Source organism: Anomaloglossus baeobatrachus, chromosome 6 (assembly GCF_048569485.1).
Source record: "Anomaloglossus baeobatrachus isolate aAnoBae1 chromosome 6, aAnoBae1.hap1, whole genome shotgun sequence".
Classification (NCBI taxonomy): domain Eukaryota; kingdom Metazoa; phylum Chordata; class Amphibia; order Anura; family Aromobatidae; genus Anomaloglossus; species Anomaloglossus baeobatrachus.
This window is the reverse complement of record NC_134358.1, coordinates 119,814,851-119,838,992: the sequence shown is the minus strand read 5'-3', so window position 1 is coordinate 119,838,992 and position 24,142 is coordinate 119,814,851. Positions and strand designations below refer to the sequence as shown.

Here is a 24,142-nt window from a genome sequence, read left to right as displayed (position 1 = left end):
ATCTATGAAGCCACGGGCGCGTCCTTTGCCCCGGCTTTTGCAGCCGTGTGGGCACTCCAAGCTATCTCGGCTTGTCTAACCGAGATTAATGCGGTCACACGTACTTCTGCTCCGCAGGTTGCGTCTTTGACTTCTCAGGCGTCGGCGTTTTCTTCATACGCCATGAATGCAGTCCTAGACTCTGCTAGCCGTACAGCGGTCGCATCCGCTAATTCTGTGGCAGTCCGCAGAGCCATGTGGCTGCGCGAATGGAAGGCAGACTCGGCTTCCAAGAGATTCCTAACCGGTTTGCCGTTTTCTGGCGACCGATTGTTTGGAGAACGATTGGATGAGATTATTAAAGAATCCAAGGGAAAGGACTCCTCCTTACCCCAGTCCAGACCGAAGCGACCTCAGCAACGTAAGGATGGTTCATTCCGTCCCGTTCTGGACCTCAAACTGCTCAACAGACATGTGAGAACCAGACGGTTCAGGATGGAATCTCTCCGCTAGGTCATCGCTTCGATGTCACAGGGAGACTTTCTCGCATCGATCGACATCAAAGATGCTTATCTCCATGTGCCGATCGCACCCAAACATCAACGCTTCTTGCGTTTCGCCATAGGGGACGAACACCTTCAGTTCGTGGCATTGCCTTTCGGCTTGGCGACAGCCCCACGGGTTTTCACCAAAGTCATGGCATCCGTTGTGGCGGTCCTACACTCCCAAGGCCACTCGGTGATTCCCTACTTAGACGATCTCCTAGTCAGGGCACCGTCTCGGGAGGCGTGTCAACACAGCCTTACCGTCGCTCTGGAGACTCTCCAGCAGTTCGGGTGGATCATCAACTTTCCAAAATCCAAGTTGACACCGACCCAGTCATTGACCTACCTCGGGATGGCGTTTCATACTCAGTCAGCGGTAGTCAAGCTACCACTGGACAAACAGCTTTCTCTGCAAGCAGGGGTGCAATCTCTTCTTCAGAGTCAGTCACACCCATTGAGGCGCCTCATGCACTTCCTAGGGAAGATGGTGGCAGCGATGGAGGCAGTGCCCTTCGCGCAATTTCATCTACGCCCACTCCAATGGGACATTCTCCACAAGTGGGACAAGAGATAGACTTCCCTCGACAAGAATGTCTCTCTTTCCCTGGCAACCAAGACGTCTCTTCAGTGGTGGCTTCTTCCCACTTCTCTATCGCAGGGAAAATCCTTCCTGCCCCCAACCTGGGCTGTGGTCACCACGGACGCGAGCCTGTCAGGGTGGGGAGCAGTGTTTCTCCACCACAGGGCTCAGGGGACCTGGACTCCGAGGGAGTCTTCCCTTCAGATCAATGTTCTGGAGATAAGGGCAGTGTATCTAGCCCTATTGGCGTTCCATCAGTGGCTTGTGGGCAGGCAGATCCGTATCCAGTCGGACAACGCCACTGCAGTCGCCTACTTCAATCACCAGGGCGGCACTCGCAGTCGTCAAGCCTTCCAGGAAGTACGGCGAATTCTGCAGTGGGTGGAAGCCACAGCATCCACCATCTCCGCAGTTCACATACCGGGAGTAGAAAACTGGCAAGCAGATTTTCTCAGTCGTCAGGGCATGGACGCGGGGGAATGGTCTCTGCACCCAGAGGTGTTTCGAGAGATCTGTCGCCGCTGGGGAACGCCGGACGTCGATCTCATGGCGTCACGGCACAACATCAAGGTCCCAGCATTCATGGCACGATCTCAGAATCACAGAGCTCTGGCGGCGGATGCATTAGTACAGGATTGGTCGCAGTTTCAACTGCCTTATGTGTTTCCTCCTCTGGCGATGCTACCCAGAGTATTACGCAAGATCAGGTCCGACTGCCGCCGCGCCATTCTCGTCGCTCCAGACTGGCCGAGCCGGTCGTGGTACCCGGATCTGTGGCATCTCACGGTGGGTCAACCGTGGGCCCTTCCAGACCGCACAGACTTGCTGTCACAAGGGCCGTTTTTCCATCTGAATTCTGCGGCCCTCAACCTGACTGTGTGGCCATTGAGTCCTGGCTCCTAGCATCGTCAGGGTTATCTCAGGATGTCATTGCCACTATGAGACAAGCCAGGAAACCGACGTCCGCCAAGATCTATTACAGGACTTGGCGGATATTCTTGTCCTGGTGCTCTGTGAATGGGTTTACTCCCTGGCCTTTTGCCTTACCCATTTTTCTTTCCTTCCTTCAATCTGGAATGGACAAAGGTTTGTCACTAAGCTCTCTCAAGGGACAAGTATCGGCGCTCTCAGTATTTTTTCAAAGGCGCCTGGCCAGGCTCCCGCAGGTCCGCACGTTCCTGCAAGGAGTATGCCACATAGTCCCACCTTACAAGCGCCCACTAGAGCCCTGGGACCTTAACAGGGTGCTAACGGCTCTTCAGAATCCACCTTTCGAGCCGCTGCGAGATGTCTCCTTATCACGTCTTTCGCAGAAGGTGGCATTTCTAGTGGCAGTTACATCACTCCGAAGAGTGTCGGATCTTGCAGCGCTGTCATGCAAAGCCCCCTTCCTGGTTTTTCACCAGGATAAGGTGGTTCTGCGTCCTGTTCCGGAATTTCTCCCTAAGGTGGTATCTCCTTTTCATCTCAATCAGGATATCACCTTACCTTCTTTTTGCCCTAATCCAATTCACCGATGTGAAAAGGATTTGCACTCATTAGATCTAGTGAGAGCACTCCGGTACTACGTGTCTCGCACAGCGCCCCTGCGCCGTTCAGATGCACTCTTTGTACTTGTCGCCGGTCAGCGTAAGGGTTCGCAGGCTTCCAAGTCAACCTTGGCTCGGTGGATCAAGGAACCGATTCTTGAAGCTTACCGTTCTTCGGGGCTTCCGCTTCCTTCGGGGCTGAAAGCCCATTCTACCAGAGCCGTGGGTGCGTCCTGGGCATTGCGGCACCGGGCGACGGCTCAGCAGGTGTGTCAGGCAGCTACCTGGTCTAGCCTGCACACTTTCACGAAACATTATCAGGTGCATACCTATGCTTCGGCAGATGCCAGTCTAGGTAGGCGAGTCCTTCAGGCGGCGGTTGCCCACCTGTAAGAGGGAGCCGTGTCGGCTCTATTTATCGAGGTATTCTTTTACCCACCCAGGGACTGCTTTTGGACGTCCCAATTGTCTGGGTCTCCCAATGGAGCGACAAAGAAGAAGGGAATTTTGTTTACTTACCGTAAATTCCTTTTCTTCTAGCTCCAATTGGGAGACCCAGCACCCGCCCCTGTTCCCTTCGGGCTTGTTGTTCTGTTGTGTACACATGTTGTTCATGTTCAATTGTTTCTTTGGTTTCAGTTCTCCGAACATCCTTCGGATTGAATTTACCTTAGACCAATTTATAAGTTTCCTCCTTCCTGCTCTTGCACCAAAACTGAGGAGCCCGTGAGGCACGGGAGGGTGTATAGGCAGAGGGGAGGGGTTACACTTTTGAGTGTAATACTTTGTGTGGCCTCCGGAGGCAGAAGCTATACACCCCAATTGTCTGGGTCTCCCAATTGGAGCTAGAAGAAAAGGAATTTACGGTAAGTAAACAAAATTCCCTTCTTTGTTACGTTATTTTGTGCGCAGTTTTGTCACAAAACCTGAAGGGTTTCCTGATGTCGGCAAAGTGAATGAGAATCCTGAGGTCTCGTGCACACGTTGATTATTTCTCTATTGCTTCACTGAGGGACACAAGATAATCATGGTGTATGCTGCTGCCACTAGAAGGATGACACTAAAAAAAAGTTGGCTTCTCCTCAGCAGGGGTAAACCCACCAGCTGGTACGAAGCTATCCAGTTTTAACTTTTTGTCAGTAGGAGGCAAACATGTGTCTATGTTCAGACCTACAGGTCTACCTACAAGCTTGTTGTTTTTTTATAAATGTTTTCCTTCTTTCAGATTCTGCTTGTGATGAAAACAGAGTGAAATTGTTCACTCTATTATCCCACCTAGAGACCGAGAGAATAGTGGGAAACCTGTCACACGGTACCCATTCTGGTCTGCATGGCAGGACTCTAACCCCTAATGCATGAAGACCATGGAGCACGATGGTCATCGATCCCAAGAAATCTTTCCATAGGTTTTTGATAGCCGTATATAATGACTGTGATGAGGAGCCAGATTTCATCTTCAGGGATTGTCAGGCACTCTTCTTTTTCCCACAGTTTAGGTACAAGTAGGCTTTACACCGACACTTCTACTGATGCTTCTAGGGTGTCCTCCCTACTACTTTCCCTTTATCTTTGGGCAGTGGGAGCTCCCCCCTTAGGGAGGTGCGTTTTGTTTCGGCAGGTGCCGACACCACTGTTCTGCTCCAGTTCTCTTTTTCAGCCTTCCCTTCCCTGCTGCCTGTCCCAGAAATAGGCCATGCCACCTTCCACTCTCATCCATTGAGCGGGCTTTTTCCGCAAGCTTTCTCGGGCCTAACTCTTCTTTCCTTCGAATATCACTTTCTCCTGGTTTATGAGTACAGCACGGGCATTCGTGTGCTTTTTCCTTCTCTTTCCGTAGTCTCCATCTTCAGTCCAGCATCTCCACTTAGCATTCTTGCACTTCTGCTGCCTTCCAGCCTCTGCATGCTGTTCTAAAGCTTTTAATTGATTATCCAGCTCCTATATTACTTCTGTTTCAAGTCGGGTAAGCTCTACACTCGACTGATGTGAGACTCTTCTCTGCAACTCTAATCAGGCCGCCTTCCTTTCCTCTTGCTATTTATCTCTATGTCAACTCAAAGTGAGCGTTTTCTCACCCTTTCACTACCCTTATAATACACTTCACCTGTGCTTCATGCAAATGCAAATTTTCTTCAGGTCAGCCATCCCCCTCTCGGCTCCGGTTGCAGTCATAAGTCCATGCAGGCATCCCACTGCCCATGAGTAGATGATGTCACCCCCCCCCTCATTTCCCTGTTTTGGGCAGTGTCTTTTTCTCAGTCCATGGCTGACTTAATCAAGGTCTCAGTCTCTGACTTGAACTGCCTACCCAACATCCCTCCTTCCATGGGTTCCCTGACTGCCCCTCAGGCTGAGTCAGACCCCACTGCCATTTCTCACCGTAGCATCAGGCCCCTCAAAAGATAAAAGAAAAGAGTCCATTCCAGCTGCTCTTCCAGATCTCCTCTGATTCCCTTTGGAACAGTCCCTCTTTCTTGTTCCCCTTCCCCCGAGCATAATGTAGTTGTCGAGTCTGACTCTAATTCTAATCTGGATTCCGAACAGGTCTCCAAGTTAAAGGATATGGTCAACAGCCTAATCCTGGCAGTCAGTTTTTGAATGTTAAGGATGAAGACTCCTCTCCAGTGCATTAGTCTGTTTCTTTTAAGAGAGCCAAGTATACCACAAGGTTTTTCACTAACCATAAGGAATTTGATGGTGTTCTGTCAAACAAATGGGAACATCCAGACAATAAGTATCAGAGAAAGAAACAACTGGATATTTTGTATTCCTTTTACCCTATTCTTCTAAAGAATTGGATTGATTTTCCCGCTGTGGATCCACCAGTATACAGACTCTATTCTAAAACTATCCTCCCTCTATCTGATGGAACATCCCTCAAGTATCCCATTGACAGGTACATAGAATTCCTGGCAAAATCAGTGTTCAAATCAGCTGGCTCAACACTGTGCCCAGCCTTCACTGCAACATGGGTCTACAAATTAGTTTCGGCTTGGGCTAGGCAATTGCAACAAGGCATTCTCTCAGGCACTTCTCCTGACAACCTGGCTGACCAGATTACCCTTGCCGGAAATTATCTTCTTTCAACCTCCCTTGATGCTGCTAGTTGTGCCAGTCAAGCCTCCAGTAACCTAGTGGCTATCTGCAGAGTGATATGGCTCAAAAGTTGGCACGCTGACCTAGCTTCTAAGAAGTCTTTCACTAGTCTACCCTTCCAAGATTCTCTTGTTTGGAGCCAAGTTGGACCAGATTATTCAGGAGGTCACGGGTGGTAAGAGTACCGTGCTCCCTCAACCAAGACTCAACTTGCTCTTCTATCAGACGAAGAGTTATGCCCGAACGGTCCTTTCAGTCATTTTCCTCTTTAATCGTCAAGAGGAAACATCCAGACAGAAGGAAAGGAACAGACCTAGTCCCTTCCTGGTGTTCAGCAATCCAGAACGCCAACAGATTCTCTTCCGCATGACAGGCAACTCACACCCGAGAGGCTTCTTAGGGTGGGCGGATATCTTTTCTTTCAGGACATGTTTTTCTTCTCTCTTTAGTCGTAGACGCTTGGGTCAAAGAAGTGGTCCCCTCTGGTTACTAAATAGAATTTGCCTCTCTCCCCAGTGACTGTTTTTTCAAGTGTCATTCCCCAAGGGAATCCATCCTCATTTCAAAATTTTTCAACACCATCTCTTCTCTCCTCCAGTTAGACGTCACACCCACTCCCACACAAGTACACTTAAGAGTTTCTACTGAAATCATTTTGTAAGTTCAAAAAAAGACGCCTCTGTTCGACCCATAATACATGTCAACAGGCCTTACTGAGCAAGCGAGTGCGTGCGTGCGTATGTATGTATGTATATATATATATATATGTGTATCTATATATATATATATATATATATATATATATATATATATATATATATATATATATATAATGTGTGTGTGTGTGTATATGTGTGTATATTTTAAATATTGAGCAATGCCAAAATCACGGGAACCTTATATAAAGGACTAACTGTGAAGATGACAAATAAATGCATAAAACCATTATAGACAGAGGAAATATGAGTTCATAAACTGAGTATAGTATGCATTCCTGTCCATTGGATTATATATTAATATATTGAGTATATATTTATTCATCTGGGACATTTGTGCAATAGTAATTATATATTTAGACCTTTCTGAGTATACTGTATTTTGATGTTGGGGGTGATTTTTTTCATGGTTTTGGAAGCATTTATATTTTTTCATGACCATGTTACTTAATTATGATGGCACTGCCCTGATTTTTCTATTGTGTTTTTATGGCAGTCTGTGCATTTTGTGTGTTTTGCATCCAGGGGCGGACTGGGCTGTCTGGGGCCCGCCAGGAGAATTGACTCCAGGGGCCCACCCTACAGCTAAATATAAACACCCATTAGCGTTATCCCCATTATTGTGTTGCTTTGACTGTATACTCAGACGGCTCCTGCACATCTATATTGTGCACCATAACTGGGATGTACAATTATAGTTGTTTGCAGTAATGGGGTCTTTGGTGAAAACAAGTTATCACCGATCCACAGGGTAAGTTGGTGATAACTTATTGATCGGTGAAACCAGACCAGTTGAAACCGCACCAATCGGAAGATTGGGGAACTTTTTGCAGCAGCAGGTGGGATGTGTGACCGCAGCTCCATTCATCCTCTGTGGGGTGGGGTGTGTGACAGCAGCTCCATTCATCCTCTGTGGGGTGGGGTGTGTGACCGCAGCTCCATTCATCCTCTGTGGGGTGGGATGTGTGACAGCAGCTCCATTCATCCTCTGTGGGGTGGGATGTGTGACCGCAGCTCCATTCATCCTCTGTGGAGCAGCCAGATAATAACAAGCGCAGCGCTCGCAGCCACTGAGGGAATGAATGGATCAGGGGTCGAGTCGGACACGAGCTCCAGTGTAATGGGGGATAAAAGTTGCACGATAGGTGCAGGTCCCAGCAATCGGTCCACACAGATGAATAAGTTATCACTTATCCTTAGGCCACATTCACACACTTTTTCTCTGATTTTACTGCTCCTGGTTTTGGCTTCAAATACTGAGGTAAAAAAAACTCACTGAATACTCAGTGTGTGAACGTGGCCTTAGTAAAGGTGATTACTTGTTTTCACTGGAGAATCTCTGTAAGTGCATATTTACTGCAGTGTAATAGTCACAGGACAGGGAGGGGAGGGGTTAAATGTTTAAGTATTTAATTTCTACTGGAAAAAATCTCCCCCTTATAGAGAGAAAAAGTGACCTCCATACACAACACAATCCACTATACCAAAATCAATAATACCATATACAAGGGGGAAATACCGCCACACCGCTACCAGACAACATATTACCACCACATAGTGACCAAATACAACCACATACAAGGGATAAATACCGCCACACAGTGATCAGACAACATATTACCACCAAACAGTGACCAAATACAGCCACATACAAGGGAGAAATACCACCACACAGTGACCAGACCACATATTACCACCAAACAGTGTATAAATACAGCCACATACAAGGGAGAAATACCACCACACCGTGACCAGACCACATAGTGACAGAATACAACCACATACAAGGGAGAAATACCGTGAATGACTTACCAGCCAGTGACGTCTCTAGCTGACTTTATTCATCGTCGCTTTTTCTCTTCATCCGGCGCTGACCGTCATCACTTCTTCCTGCCATGACGCGACTCTGCAGAAAATACCAGTCACCTATAGCCGATCACTCCCAGAGCACATTCCTCACTATTTCCCCAATTTCTTCACCACGTCAGACTCTTGTTCCCCCATTGGAGACAGTATCCTCAAAATTAACTTATGTTTCATCAGTAATAATGTCCCCTAATTTGCCCTTACAGTAATTATGCCCCACGTGCCACCATAAACTAATAATGTATGTCCCTCATTCTAGCCCCTTATAGTAATTATGTCCCTCATCCTGGCCCCTTTTATTTAATAATGTCTGGGGAAACAAGTGGAATCAGAAGGGGTTGTTAATTGCTTCCTGCACAAAATATCACCCCACAATCCTGCTGTCCAAAATAGCCCCACAAAGTGCCCCTTTCCAAAATGTCCCCCCAAAAATTTCCCTTTTTATAATATCTCCCCCAACTACATCCCTGTATAAATCCCCCCCTCCTCATTATACTAGGCTGCCTTCCAAAATCTTTGATGCCTCATAATGTCCCCCATTGCCCTATAATGTTCCAATTTCTTTCACAACGTCCCCCACTGACCTATAATGCCCCAATTTGCTTCATAATGGCCCCCATTACCCTATAATGTCCTTCCACTGCCCTATAATGTCCCCCACTGCCTTATAATGTCCTCCGCTGCCTTATAATGTCCCCCGCTGCCCTATAATGTCCCCCACTGCCCTATAATGTCCCCCACTGCCCTATAATGTCCCCCACTGCTTTATAAATGTCCTCCACTGCCCTATAATGTCCCCCACTGCCCTATTATGTCCCCCACTGCCCTATTATGTCCCCCACTGCCCCATAATATGCTCCATAAAGTCCCCCACCGCTTCTTAATGCCACTTGTAAAATAACACTGCTCCTCCCCCACCCGCAGCCCCTCATATAAAAGTACATCTTCGGCTCCTCTGGAGCGCTTACCTGTGCCTGCGCATCCTCCTCTTCATTCTTGCAGCTGCGGCCCCGGTGATGATGATGTCGGTGCAGGACTGAGGCGCGCTCCTCTGCAGCCCTGGCGATGACGGTACGTTGCGGGGCTGAGCAGAGCTGCTCTCCCTCCTGTCACCAGCCGCACTGTACAAATGTATTGCGCGCCTGAAAGACGCGCATACATCTGAATACCGGCGCGGTCGGTGCAGGCCTGGGGACTCCCGCAGTGCACCGCTAGGACTCACATGACACATGTGATGTCACTAAAGGTCCTGCAACTGCGAAAACTTCAGTGATCATACAGAACTTGTACGATCACTGAAGTTTATGATTGAAAGGCTGGGTGCCGGGGCCCACTCAGGCCTGTGCATGGGCGTACCCAGGATCAAAACTAGGGGGGGGCAAGCCATGGTCGTTCACATTGTAAAATATTAGAACAGAAAAGGTGAATGAAACGAAAATTTTGAGAATTAAATGTAACTATAGCTCGATTAATGACTCCGCGCCCCTCTCCACACACACACACACACACACACACACACACACACTCACACACACACAATACATCCCCCCCATCACCCACTACATACACACACACAAATACTATGCACCCCCCATTACCATCTCCCCACGCACACAATACAATGCACCCCCCATTCCCCCCCTCCAAACACACACACACAATACAATGCACCCCCCCATCACCCCACCCACACACACACACACAATACAATGCACCCCCCCGTCACTCCCTACGCACACACAATGCACCCCCGATCACCCCTTACACACACACACACACACACTACAATGCACCCCCATTACCCTCACACACACACACAATACACGCTCCATTACCCCCCCACACACACACAATACATCCCCCCCATTACCCGCTACACACACAAATACACTGCACACCCCATCACCCCTTACACACACACACCCACAATTCAATGCACCCCCACTACTCCCCACACACACACACACACACACACAATGCACCCCCATTACTCCCCACACACACACACACACACACACACAATGCACTGTCCATCAGCCCCTACACACACACACAATGCACCCCGCATCACCCCACACACACACACACACACACACAATGCACCCCCCATCACACCCTACGCACACACACACACAATGCACCCCTCCATCACCCCTTACACACACACACACACACACACACACACACACTACAATGCATCCCCCATCACACCATACACACACACACAATACAATGCATCACCCCCTACACACACACACACACAAATACAATACATCCCCCATCACACCCTACACACACACACACAAATACCATGCACCCCCCACTACCATCTCCCCACGCACACAATACAATGCACCCCCCCATCACCCCCTCCAAACACACACACACACACACACACAATACAATGCACCCCCCATCACCCCCTACACACACACACACACACACACACAATACAATGCACCCCCCATCACCCCCTACACACACACACACACAAAATACACGCTCCATTACCACCACACACACAATACATCCCCCCATCACCCGCTACACACACACAAATACAATGCACCCCCCATCACCCCACCTACACACACACCCACAATACAATGCACCCCCACTACTCCCTACACACACAATGCACCCCCATTACTCCCTACACACACACACACACCATGCACCGTCCATCAGCCCCTACACACACACAATGCACCCCGCATCACCCCCCCCCCACACACACACACAATGCACCCCCCATCAGCCCCTACACACACACACACACACACACACACACACACACACAATGCACCCCTCCATCACCCCCTACACACACACACAACACAGTGCATCCCCCATCACACCCTACACACACACAATGCACCCCCCCCATAACCCCCTACATACATACACACAATACAATGCATCACCCCCTACACACCACACACACAATACAATGCATCACCCCCTACACACACACACACACACACTACAATACATCCCCCATCACCCACTACACACACACATACAATACATCCCCCCGTCACCCACTACACACACACACACACAATACCATGCACCCCCCAATTACAATCTCCCCACGCACACAATACAATGCACCCCTCCAAACACACGCACACACTGCACCCCCATAACCCCCTACACACACAATGCACCCATCCATCACCCCTACATACACACACACACACTCACACACACACACACACACACACACACAATACAATGCATCCCCCATCACACCCTACACACACACACAATACAATGCATCCCCCATCACACCCTACACACACACACAATGCACCCCCCATCACCCTCTACACACACACACAATGCATCACCCCCTACACACACAATACAATGCACCCCCCATCACCCCCTACACACACACACACAATGCATCACCCCCTACACACACACACACACACACACACACAATACAATGCACCCCCCATCACCCCCTACACACACACACACACACACACACACACAATGCATCACCCCCTACACACACACAATACAATGCACCCCCCATCACCCCCTACACACACACACACACAATGCATCACCCCCTACACACACACACACACACAATACAATGCATCACCCCCCATCACCCCCTACACACACACACACACAATGCAGCCCCCCATCACTCCCTACACACACACACAATACAGTGCACCCTCCATTACCCCTCCCCCACATACAATACAATGCACCCTCCATTACCCCCTCCCCAGACATAATACATTGCACCCCACATCACCACCCCCTGCAGACACAAATTACACTACCCCATCACTACACACTCCTGCCTCCCCCCCTCCCTCGGAATACAGTACTCCTCCTCTGCCTGTCAGAAAGCTGTGTTTTCTTCACAAATTTTCCCCGTTATGTGTCCTCAGCCCCTCCCCACACATCTCCATTAATTACACCTGTCTCTTCGGCTCCTCCATGGAGCGCTCGCTTCCTGATGAATCCAGTGTGGCGCCCGCAGCACTGTGATGACGTCAGCAATGAGCTGATCTCATCACGTTGCTGCACGTCGGGGCGGGGCCCAGTCCCAGCGCGCTGTTCAAATGTATTTACGTCTGAAAGACGCAAATACATTTGAATAGGAAGAAGCTGCGGTCACCGGCACCGGCGCGTTCCTCATCAGTGTGTGCATGTCGGGCACACAGCACACAGCAGGGCCAGAACAGCACAGCGCGCTGCCTCCTGCTAGTGTGCCCGGCATGCACACACTGATGAGGAACGCGCCGGTGGCTGCAGATACAGGCAGGTGACTGGTAAGAAGAAGAGCCCCCCTGCACACACCCCCGGGCCCCCGCCTTCTATACTCACGCGCTGCTGCTCCTGCAGCCTGGCCTGGGGCGACGCCTGGTCCGTCCTCCGCCGCGCGATGCTGCCAGCACCTGCACAGGAAGGAAGCAGTCATCCCTCTGAGACTGCCTCCTCTTGCAGTGTCGCTGCGCAGATGAGTCAGAGCCACGCAGCACTGACAGTGACAGCAGGCAGAGCAGGCAGATCGCTCTCCCTGCTTGCCGCTGCAGAGGGAATGGGATTGTCACTAATCATATCGGCAATGTGCCGATATGATTAGTGAAATTACCGGCCGGGGGGGGGGTGTGGGGCCTCTCACACATATCCATAGGGGCCCAGGGGGGTAGGGGGGCGGGGCCTAGGAGGCGTGGCCATCAATAGCAGGGGCCCACCGGGGATTCTCCCGACCTCCTGGTGGGCCAGTCCGCCCCTGTTTGCATCAATAAGTAAAATTTATATTTTTGAGTATATTCGTCTATTTAGACACTTATTTAGCATTATGTTTCTACTCAAGTCATTTATAGGGTTAGATCCCCTCTTCCACCAGAATTCACGGTCTATCAATTTAACTGCATGGCTGTTGAAGTCGCAGTTGGAAGGCCTCTGGTATCTCCAATCAACTCATTCCATTCAGACCATGACTAGAGCCTCAAAACCTTCCTCTTCCCATATTTATCATCGTACCTAGAAGGTTTTCTTTCGTTGGAATGAGTCTAATCACTCCACTCCCATGCCTTTCTCACTTCCTTCTCTCTTGTCATTCTTAAAGTCGGGCCTGGAGTCTAATCTCACTCTTTGTTCCATCGAGGGTCAAGTCACTGCTTTATTCATTCTGTTACAGAAAAATCTGGCCTTTCATCCTCAACTTAAGACTTTTCTGAAGGGCGTGGCTCACTCAGTTTCCGATTAAACCATGGGATATGAATCTTGTTTTGGATACTCTGTTATGTCCTCCCTTTGAATCTCTCCTGGAGGTCTTGCTTTCCTTTTTATCTTGGAAGGTTATTTTCCTAGTAGCCATTATGTCCAATAGATGAGTTTCTCAGCTAACAGCTCTTGCCACTCCCCGTTCCTCATCCTTCACCAAGATAAGGTTGTTTGGCGGTCAGTGCCTTCTTTTTTTCTCCCATGGTGATTTCAGCCTTTCATCTTAATGAAGATATGATTATTTCTTCAATTTGTCCCTCTCCTTTGGATCCTCTTTAAAAGTCTCTAAACAAGTTGGATCTTGTTATAGTCATTCATATCTACTTTTCCAGGATTACTCAGTTTAGGCACACAGATACCTTATTTACCATTTCCGAATGCGCCCAAAAGGGACTTCTGGCCTCAAAGTTCACCATTGCTCTTTGGATTTGCACTGCAATTTTAAAGAACCAACCAAGAACAGAATTCTCCCCCACTGCCCGGCTCATTCCACTCGACAGTCCGGGCCTCTTGAGCCATTCATTATCAAGCCTCTGTGTTGCAGTGTTGCAAAGCAGCTACCTGGTCTTTTACATACACGTTCTCCAAGTTTTACCAAGTTTTATCGGGTTAATACCTATGCCTCAGCTGATGCCAGCCTAGACAGAAAGCTGTTGCAAAGAGCAGTTGTTCAACTGCAGTTCTGAAGTTCATGTATCTGCATGTGCTTTTGTTTCATTATCTTCTTTTCTTTGTCGCTCCATTGGGAGACCCAGACAATTGGGTGTATAGCTATTGCCTCTGGAGGCCACACAAAGTATTACACTTAAAAGTGTAAGGCCCCTCCCCTTCTGGCTATACACCCCCAGTGGGATCACTGGCTCACCAGTTTTGTGCTTTGTGCGAAGGAGGCAACACATCCACGCATAGCTCCACTTTTTAGTCAGCAGCAGCTGCTGACTATGTCGGATGGAAGAAAAGAGGACACATATAGTGTCCCCAGCATGCTCCCTTCTCACCCCACTGTATGTCGGAGGTGTTTGTAAGGTTGAGGTACCCATTGCGGGTACGGCGGCAGGAGCCCACATGCTGATTCCTTCCCCATCCCTTTTTACAGGGCTCTGGGTGAAGTGGGATTTACCGGTCTCCAGGCACTGAGACCGTGCTCCATCTACAGCCCCTGGAGAAGATGCTGGATGGAGCGGAGTACATCAGGGACATGGCCCTGCTTCCTCAAGGTACTCTGTGTCCCCGTGCATTTGGCGCTCACACCGCAGCATGCTGGGTGTTGTAGTGCGCCGGGGGACATCAGCGCTGCGGCGCCTGTGCCATGGCCTCATTCAGCTTTGCTGAAGCAGGCTCACTTATGGGAATTGGTCGCGCCGGCCGCTGGGACTGCGGCGCGGCTGGCACTTGTAGTGCGCCGGGGACTTCAGCGCGGCCTGCGCTTTTACGGCGGCCGCGCTGATAACTAGAGTCCCCGGCTTTTGCGGCCTGCTTCCGTTCGTTCCCGCCCCCAGACCTGCCAGTCAGGAGAGGGGCGGGACGCTGGCCACTTCCAGGAATCGGTCGCGCCGGCCGCTGGCAGCGGCGCGGCTGGCACTTGTGGTGCGCCGGGGACTTCAGCGCGGCCCGCGCTTTTACGGCGGCCGCGCTGATAACTAGAGTCCCCGGCTTTTGCGGCCTGCTTCCGTTCGTTCCCGCCCCCAGACCTGCCAGTCAGGAGAGGGGCGGGACGCTGGCCACTTCTATGAATCGGTCGCGCCGGCCGCTGGAACTGCGGCGCGGCTGGCACTTGTGGTGCGCCGGGGACTTCAGCGCGGCCCGCGCTTTTACGGCGGCCGCGCTGTTAACTCGAGTCCCCGGCTTCTGGGCCTAGTCTCCCTTCGTTACCGCCCACAGCCCTGACAGTCAGGGTAGGGGCGTGACGCTGCATAGAGCAGAGCTGAGAGCTGGAGTATGTTTTGCATACTCCACCCCTCTCACTGTGTGCACTGTGAATCCGGATTCCCGCACTTTCTCAGGCACGCCCACGGCTTCCTTCTCTACAAGGACACCGGCAGCCATTAGTGTCAGTTTCTGTACGATACAGAGACAAGTGTGGAAGACCCTGGCATTCTGATAGTCACACAATCGCTGTAACAGGCGTTAAGCAGCACCTGTGGTGCTAACCCCACTAGTGCAGAAGTGCACTTATAGATATGCTTGTACTATATACATTGCACTGTTTGGTCGCACGTTGTATATACCCTCCTGGATTATGCGGAGGAGTTATCAGCATATTCTCTGTGTAAAACAAAGGTGCAGAACCACATGTTTTTCTATACAGCTGGTACAGCATGTACGGCTATACGGCCCCCATTGTATGCACTAATGGCCAGGGGATGAGGACGGTGTCTGCAGTATTTACTGACAGTTTTTCTGAGACTATGGCTATGATACTAGAAGCCTAGCAGTCCGGACATGTCTCTCACAATATGGGCACTGTTGAATCATTGATCCATGGCCTCCCTCAGTGTGAATAACTAACAGCTCCGGGAAGGTCACACGCATCCCAGAGTCACGGCTCTGCACGGACGTCAGTCCCAGACAGCCTAAGTGGGCTCGCTATGAGCGGCCTCGGTTTCATCAGGGTCCTAACAGAAGGACTCGCTGTGTAATGAGGCGGAAGTAGCGGCTCAGGATTCTGATCCTGAGACCGCTCTCAATCTGGATACACCTGATTGTGACGCCATAGTAAATAATCTTATAGCGTCCATCTATAGAATGTGGGTTATTTCTCACAGCTCCTCCAGTGGAGGAGTCAGCTTCACGTATTTTTCTGGACCACTCTGCCTTCAGAGAGGCAGTCCAGGAACACCACGCTTATCCAGATATGCGCTTCTCCAAACGGCTTAGGATACACGTTATCCCTGTCCCCTGACTTGGTCAAGGACTGGACCCAATGTCCCGAGCGGCATCCTCCAATCTCCAGGCTTGTAGCTAGATCCATAGTTGCAGTGGGAGATGGAACTGCAAACTCAAAGATGCCACTGACAGACAGATGGATCTCTGGTCGAAAGCCATCTATGAGGCTGTCGGCGCACCGTTGGCTCCGGCATTCTCTCCCTTGGGGCACTCCAAGCTATTTCAGCTTGTCTTACACAGATTGACACGGTTACACGTACATCTGTGCCGCAGGTGGCATCCTTAACCTCTCAAATGTCTGCATTTGTTTCTTACGCGATTCAGGTTGTCCTGGACTCTGCGAACCGTGCGGCGGTAGCCTCCGCTACTCCGTGTTTTTAAGCAGAGCCTGGTCTGCTCGTTAAGTGAATGGAAGGCAGATTCTGCTTCCAAAAAAGGTTGCCTAACCAGTTGCCTTTTTCTGCTGACCGACTGTTTGGTGAGCGTTGGATGTAACCATCAAACAGTCCAGGGGTAAGGATTCATCCTTTCCTCAGCCCGGACACAACAAACCCCAACAGAGCAAGAGGCAGTCGGGGTTTTCGGCCTTTTCGAGGCTCGGGCAGGTCCCATTTTTCCTCGTCCAATGTGGACTCAAAAGGATCAGAGGAGCTAAGATTCTTAGCGGGCTCAGTCTCGCCCAAAAAAGCGACAGTCTGAAAACCCGCTTCCAAGGCGGCTTCCTCATGACTTGCGGCCTCGGTCGGTAGCAGGCTCTCCCGCCTTGGCGATATTTAGCTGCCATAGGTCAATGACCATTGAGTGTGAGACATTCTGTCTCACGGGTACAGGATAGAGCTCACTTCTCGTCCTCCAACTCGATTCTTCAGAATTTCTCCACCTCCCGGCCGGGCCGCTGCTCTTCTGCAAACAGGGTGCACTCTATAGGCAGAAAGAGTGATGACCCCCGTTCCTCTTCAGGAACAAGGTCACGGTTTTTACCCCAAATTCTTTGCGGTACCTATAACAACGGGCCGTTCCGTCCCGTTCTGGATCTAAAAATGCTCAGCAAGCTCGTGGACACCAGGCGGTTCCGGATGGAATCCCTCCGCCATGTCATCGCCTCAAGGTCCCAAGGATATTTCCTAGCATCATTAGGCATCAAGGATGCTTATCCACACGTGCCGATTGATCCAGAGCACTAGCGTTTCTACGCTTCGTTATAGGAGACGAACACCCTCTGTTCGTAGCTCTACCTTCCGGCTAGCGACAGTCCAACTGGTCTTCGCCAAGGTCAGGGCAGCAGTAGTCACAGTCCTGCACTCTCAGGGTCACTCTGTGGTCCCGTATTTAGACGATCTACTTGTCAAGGCACTCTCTTAGGAAACATGCCAACACTGCCCGAACGTTGCGCTGGAGACTCTCTAGAGTTTTGGGTGGATCATCAACTTTTTAAAGTCAGATCCGACCCCGACCCTATCGATAACATATCTAGGCATAGAGTTTCTTACTCTCTCAGCGATAGTGAAGCTGCCGCTAGACAAACAGCATTCACTACGGGCTGCAAGCTCTTCTTTAAGAACCAGTCGCACACATTGAGACGCCTCATGCACTTCCTACGTAAGATGGTAGCAATGGAGGCAGTTCCTTTCGCGCAGTTTTACTGCGTCCACTACAATGGGACATTCTCCGCCAATGGGACGAGGAGTCGACGTCCCTCAACAGAGTCGTCGTTCTTTCTTAGGCGGCCAAGGAATCTCTACGGTGGTGGCTTCTTCTCACCTCTTGGTCAAAAAGAAGGTCCTTCCTATCCCCGTCCTGGGCGATAGTTACGACAGACGCGAGTCTATCAGGGTGGGGAGCAGTTTTTCTCCACTACAGCGCTCAGGGTACGTGGACTCAGCAAGAGTCCACTCTTCAGATCAATGTTCTTGAACACAGAGCAGTGTATCTTGCCCTACAATCCTTCCAACAGCGGCTGGAAAGCAAGCATATCCGACTTCAGTCGGACAGCTCCACAGCGGTGGCATACATCAACCACCAAGGAAGAACGCGCAACCGGCAAGCCTTCCAGGAAGTCCGGCAGGTTCTGATGTGGGTGGAAGACACGGCATCCACCATATCCACAATTCACATCCCAAGTGTGGAAACTAGGAAGCTGACTTCCTAAGTCGCTGAGGTGTGGCCGAAAGAGTATGGTCTCCTCACCCGGACGGGTTTCAGGAGATCTGGCGCCGCTGACAGAGGCCGGACGTCGATCTAATGGCGTCACGGCACAACAACAATGTGCCAGCTTCATGGCACGGTTTCACAATCATCGAGCTCTGGCGGCAAACGCCTTAGTTCAGCATTGGTCGCAGTTCCAGCTACCTTAAGTGCCACCTCTGGCATTGTTGCCCAGAGTACTGCGCTAGATCAAGACCGACTGCGGCCGCGCCATCCTCGTCGCTACAAATTGGCCGAGGATGTTGTGGTACTCGGTTCTGTGGTGCCTCACGGTAGGCTAACCGGGGGCACTACCAGACCAATCAGACTGGCTGTCTCAAGGGCCATTCTTCCATTTGAATTCTACGGCCCTCAACCGGATGGTGTGGCATTGAGTCCTGGAACCTAGTGTCGTCAGGATTACCTCAGGACGTGGTTGCCACCATGAGACAGGCTAGCATACCAACGTCCGCCAAGATTGACCACAGGACGTGGAAGATGTTCTTACTCGGTGCTCGGCGCAGGGTGTTTCTCCCTGGCCGGTTGCATCGTCTATGTTTCCTTCCTTCCTGCAATCTAGGTAGGAAAATGGGTTGTCGCTCAGTTCCCTTTAGGGACAAGTCTCAGCGCTATCTGTATTTTTTCAGAAACGACGACTTCCTCAGGTACGCACGTTCCTACGGGGAGTTTGTCTTCTCAGCACTCCGTACAAGCGGCCGTTAGAGCCCTGAGATCTGAACAAGGTTCTAATTGCTCTCCAGATGCCGCCTTTCGAGCCTTTGAAGGATGTCTCCCTTCCCGTTTTTCACGGGAAGTGGCCTTCTAGTAACGGTCTCGTCTCTTAGGAGAGTTTCCGAGCTAGCAACGCTCTCATACAAACTCCCTTCCTGGTCCTTCACCAGGACAGGGTAGTTCTGCGTCCGGTTCCGGAATTTCTCCCTAAGGTGGTATCCCATTTTCATATCAATCAGGATATCACCTCACCTTCTTTGTGTCCTCGTCCAGTCCATCAATTTCAGAAAGATTTGCATCTGTTGGTTCTGGTGAGAGCACTCGGGTTCTACTTCCCGCATGGCGCTCCTGCGCCACCCGGATGCACTCTTTGTCCTTGTCGCTGGTCGGCGTAAACAGTCGCAAGCTTCCAGATCCACCCTTGCTCGGGGGCTCGAGGAACCAATTCTTGAAACCTACAGTTCTACTGGGCTTCTGGTTCTCTCAAGGCCGAAGGCCCATTCTACCAGAGCCGTGGGTGCATCCTGGGCATTACGGCACCAGGCTACGGCTCAGCAGGTGTGTCAGGCACCCACCTGGTCGAGTCTACTTACTTTTACCAAGCATTATCAGATGCATACCTACGCTTCGGCAGACGCCAGCCTAGGTAGATAAGTCATTCAGGCGGCGGTTGGCCACCTGTAGGAGAGGGCCGTTTGACGGCCCTATCATGAGGTATTCTTTTACCCACCCAGGGATTGCTTTTGGACATCCCAATTGTCTGGGTCTCCCAATGGAGCGACAAAGAAGAAGGGAATTTTGTTTACTTACCGTAAATTCCTTTTCTTCTAGCTCCAATTGGGAGACCCAGCACCCGCCCTGTTTTCTCGGGGTTTTTCTGTTTTTTCGGGTACACATGTTGTTCATGTGGTATGGTTCAGTTCTCCGATGTTTCCTCGGATTGAATTGGTCTTTAAACCAGTTATTGGCTTTCCTCCTTCTTGCTTTGGCACTAAAACTGGTGAGCCAGTGATCCCACTGGGGGTGTATAGCCAGAAGGGGAGGGGCCTTACACTTTTAAGTGTAATACTTTGTGTGGCCTCCAGAGGCAATAGCTATACACCCAATTGTCTGGGTCTCCCAATTGGAGCTAGAAGAAAAGGAATTTACGGTAAGTTAACAAAATTCCCTTCACCTTTTGTTTCCTTATTTTTTATCCCAACCCCAGAACTGCTTTGGGAAGTCCCATGGTCTTCCTATGTCCCCCAATGAAGCGATAGAGAAAAAAGGATTTCTTTATCGTTCCTTTGGGAGACCCAGACCTTGGGTGTTTAGCTTCTGCCTCCGGAGGACACACAAAGTACTACACTAAAAAGTGTAGCTCCTCCCTCTGAGCTTATACACCCCCTGGTGAGCCAGTCCCAGTTTATCGCCTTGTGTTCAGGAGGCATACATCCATACATGCATTCTCATGATTTTTTTCCTTTTTTGGAAGAGATTGAAGAAGTGCGGGTCCACGTCTGGACCCCCGGCATGACCCTTCTCACCCCACTGTGTCGGCGGTGTTGTAAGGTTGATTTCCAAGGCTGGAGCCTTACATGCCGTGCTCCTTCACCATCCCTCCTGGGCTCTGGCTTGAAGTGGGAGCCAGCACGGTCTCCATGCCTGGCAGGAGACCGGTCTCCATCCACAGCCCCTTGAGGATTCTGCTGGACCGGAGCACTCATCCCCAGGGACCTGGCCCTGCGTCTCAGCAGCTAAGTACCTGAGACGTTTATATGTTGGGGGTCCCTGTTCTTTATTGTATGGGGAGAGTATGCTGAATGTATTTATTTTGGCATTTCCGGCGGGTTCTCTAGCTTTCGCCCGAGAACCGCGCCGATGGTGCCTGCGCGTCGGCCTCGCCGCTTAAATTTAGGCCCCGGCTTTGCCGGAGGCCTAATTTCTGTTACCTACCCTCGCATGTCACTCATGCAGAGGGACAGGCACGGCTCCTCCCGGCGGCCGTCCTGCACAGGGGAGGGACACTCCCCACTGCTGGGGCGTGTCTCCTCCCCTGCAGGTCTCTATGGCCCTTCAGTTCCCGCTCTCCTACAGGAACGCCCCCAAGTCCCGCCCCTTCTCTTCGCTCCGGTGGCCATTTTCTTAGGCAGAGTTCACTCTGCGCTGGGCCTTTCTGCACTCTGCATCCCTGCTGAGGTGCTGTGCATTGGGGGTCCGGGCTTCGGGATCTGGAGGGCACACAACACCGCTTCCAGCGGTCTGGTAAGCCACAGCCGGTCTCTGGTTGTGGACCTCTGTATATTCTCCCTGGGGTTCATTCTCTTGCAGAGCCCCCACTCCAGCAGCAATGTCTCACACGAGGAGCAAGGCTCCAAAGCTTTATACTGTATGCACTGCATGTAAGCTCCTGCTGCCTGAGCCGAGCACCTATCCACATTGTGATGTCTGCTCTAACTTGGCGGTGCCACAGCCTGGAGTCTCACCCTCAGTGGTCTCTCCGGCTGCCTCTGCACCTGTGGCTGAACCCCCGACCTGGGTAGAGTCCTTTAGGATCCCTATCCTCTGACTTCCGTCCATCGGAGCTCACAGAGGATTCATCATCAGGTCCCAGACCCCGTCCTCCTAAGAGAAGGCGCAGGGTTTCCTCTCCCTCCTCATCCCGCGGCTCTGATTCAAGAGCTGACTCGCAAGATGAGGAGGATGCCCTTACGGGGGGCTCGGAGGCTAACTCCATGTACCCCATCGATCTCGAGGGTGACTCAGATCTTAGTGACTTGATTGCTTCTATTATTTCTGTGCTGGATCTCAATCCGCCAGTATCAGAGGAGCAACCCTCTCTGGCAGAAAAGCACCAGTTTACCTCGCCTAAGAGAGTAAAGAGTGTGTTCTTTAACCACTCCAGTTTTCAGACCGCTGTGACCAAACCCAGGGCCTGTCCTGACAAACGCTTCCCAAAGCGTGGTTCTGATGACCGTTTTCCCTTTCCACCTGAGGTGGTCAAGGAGTGGTCTCACTCCCCAAAGGTAGACCCCCCGGTGTCTAGGCTCTCAGCCCGGACCGTTGTGTCGGTGGCTGACGGCACCTCACTTAAGGATTCCACTGACCGTCAAATTGACCTTCTGGCCAAATCTGTGTATGAAGCGGCGGGGGCCGCGTTTTCCCCGACTTTTGCAGCAGTGTGGGCTCTCAAAGCCATCTCTGCTTCTCTAGAGGAGATGCATTCCCTCACCAAGGAATCTATGCCTGAGATGGTTGCCTTAACTTCTCAAGCTTCAGTTTTTTCATCTTATGCCATGTCTGCCATGCTAGAGGCTTCTCACCGCACTGCGGTGACTTCGGCTAATTCCCTCGTTATCCGCAGGATCTTGTGGCTTCGAGAGTGGAAGGCAGATGCTTCTTCAAAGAAGTACCTTGCTGGGCTCCCTTTTGCTGGTTCCCGGCTGTTCGGTGAAAAGCTGGATGAAATTATTAAGGAAGCTACTGGCAGGAAGAGTACTTCCATGCCACAAACCAAGACCAGGAAATCCGCCCAGGGTAGGAATCAGTCGAGGTTTTGTTCCTTTCGTTCCTTCAACTGGTCGTCCTCTAAGCCTTCCGCCTCGTCCGCTAACTCAGCTAAGGACCAGAAATCCAACTGGCGCCCAAAAGCGCGTCCGCAGAAGACCGCAGGAGGTTCTGCCACTAAGGTAGCCTCCTCTTGACTCTCTGCCCGCTCCCGCAACGTCCTTAGTCGGTGGCAGGCTCTCCCACTTTGGCGACGCTTGGTTAAAACAAGTCTCCGATCACTGGGTGAGAGATATCATATCTCACGGCTACAGGATAGAATTCTCTTCCAGCCCGCCAAACAGATTTTTTCTCTCAACTCCCCCCTGCTCCAAGGCCGCCGCCTTCTCACAGGCCGTTGCATCCTTGCAGGCAAACGGAGTAATTGTACCAGTTCCCGCTCGGGAACGGTTCAGAGGTTTTTACTCAAACCTCTTCCTAGTTCCCAAAAAGGACGGTACCTTCCGGCCCATCCTGGATCTCAAGCTTCTCAACAAGCATGTTCGGGTGCGGCATTTTCGCATGGAGTCTCTGCGATCAGTCATTGCCTCAATGACCCAAGGGGATTTCCTGGCGTCCATCGACATCAGAGATGCCTATCTACATGTGCCAATTGCAGTTTCACACCAACGTTGGTTACGTTTTGCAATAGGAGAGGATCATTTCCAATTCATGGCTCTCCCCTTCGCGTTAGCCACGGCCCCTCGGGTATTCACCAAGGTCATGGCAGCAGTGATTGTGGTTCTGCACCTCCAGGGGTTGGCAGTGCTCCCTTACCTGGACGACCTTCTAGTCAAGGCTCCATCCAGTGCAGACTGTCAGCGGAGTGTCTCGCTCACTCTCGCCACTCTAGCCCAATTCGGGTGGCTTGTCAATCTTCCCAAATCCACTCTGACTCCGACCCAGAGTCTCACGTACCTAGGGATGCAGTTCGAGACTTTGCCGGCACTTGTGAAGTTGCCCTTAATCAAACAGCAGTCACTCCAGCTAGCGCTGCGCTCTCTGCTGAGGCCCCGCCGTTATACCCTCAGGCGTCTGATGCAGGTGCTGGGTCAAATGGTTGCGTCCATGGAGGCTGTTCCCTTTGCCCAGTTCAATCTGCGCCCCCTGCAGCTGAACATTCTCCGCTGTTGGGACAAGCGGCCTTCCTCCTTACACAGGTTAGTGGCTCTGTCGCCACGGACCAGGAGCTCTCTTCAGTGGTGGCTTCGGCACCTCTCCCTGTCCCAGGGGCGCTCC

At 51.1% G+C, this 24,142-nt stretch overlaps 1 protein-coding gene across 2 annotated transcripts in view; it reads left to right on the top strand.

The window, feature by feature from the left end:
• CSPP1 (centrosome and spindle pole associated protein 1) overlaps positions 1-24,142 on the top strand; it is a 278,156-nt gene that overhangs the window by 201,830 nt on the left and 52,184 nt on the right. The window lies entirely within an intron of this gene.